The following is a 1,290-nucleotide window of genomic DNA, read 5'->3' as shown; positions in this document are numbered from 1 at the left end:
CTGCAACTATCGTGAATACATGGCGATTGCCAAGCACCTGAATTTTGATCACGTGACCATGGGGGTGGTGGTGTTATAATGGTCATAAGTATGAGGACTACTCATACATCACTTTTTAAAATGCCATTGTATCTTCAAAAGGTGGCTAAATGAATGGTTATAAGAGAAGGACTACCTGTAATAATGGCATTAGCACTTAGACTTATATACCATTTCACAGTGCTTCAAAGCCCTCTCTGAGCGGTTTAAAGAGTCAGCCTCTTACCCCCAACAATCTGATCCCTCATTTTACTGACCTTGGAAAGATGGAAGGCTGAATCATCCTTGTGTCAGTCAGGATCGAACTGCTGGCAGAGGGAATGCAGAGTTAACCTGCAATACTGCATGCTAACCACTGCGCCACCACAGCTCTTATGTCCCCATTCTTCCTGAGTCCCAGTCCTGGTTCTGTCTTGAAAGTTAGAAGCCAGGAATGGGATCAGTTAAGGAGTCCTGCCATTTATAAATCAAACTCGGCTTTCAGACAAGTGACAGGAGGCACGTTGCTTCACACTGGCCATTGCAACAATTTATTTCCAATTTGACCCGAAACGAAGCAAATTCCTCTAAAAATTTATGTAGGCTAGCATGATGGCTGGTTTGTTTGATATGGCGTCTTGCCCAGCTTGAATATTCTTCAAAGCTGGATGACATCTCCAAATTACACCTGCTTCTAGATTCAGGGTGTTTGTCTTTCTTCTTGAAAGAGCTAAGAAGCATTGAGAAGCAGCATATATTAAGCAGGATATTAAGCAGGATTTTATGCCAGCTCTATCTGAACTTCTATCATATCTGTTCATGGAAAGTCAATGATTCATTGCTTCATTTTGCTCATGTATCTGTTTGAGAGCACAGACATTTATCCAAGCGTGTGGAATGTGGGAGACAGAAGTGTAACTGTTTCGGATACTAAATCCTTTTGGATACTATGGTTTTATGCGGTCAGACTTTCCACATTTGGATTAGCTGATGAAAATTAAATAACTAGACCGAACTTTAGAAATTGAAAATTCCAGGGCCTTCTAACCATAACCAGCATACTTCAGTTTGTTAATTTTATTTATTTATTTATTTATTAATTGTATTTATATCCCGCCCTTCTCCTTTCGGACTCAGGGCGGCTGACAAATGATAAAAAGCTAACATATTACACCTAGTTAAAATTTGATTAAAATGAAATATTTGAGAATGTCAAATTTAAAAGTAATTAAAACCCCTATAAAATCCCCTAGGCCAGTCCCGCTTGCTGGA

This window comes from Protobothrops mucrosquamatus, unplaced genomic scaffold, assembly GCF_001527695.2.
Source record: "Protobothrops mucrosquamatus isolate PMUCROS unplaced genomic scaffold, P.Mucros_1.0 scaffold415, whole genome shotgun sequence".
Taxonomy (NCBI): Eukaryota; Metazoa; Chordata; class Lepidosauria; order Squamata; family Viperidae; genus Protobothrops; species Protobothrops mucrosquamatus.
Note: the sequence above shows the minus strand (reverse complement) of the source record.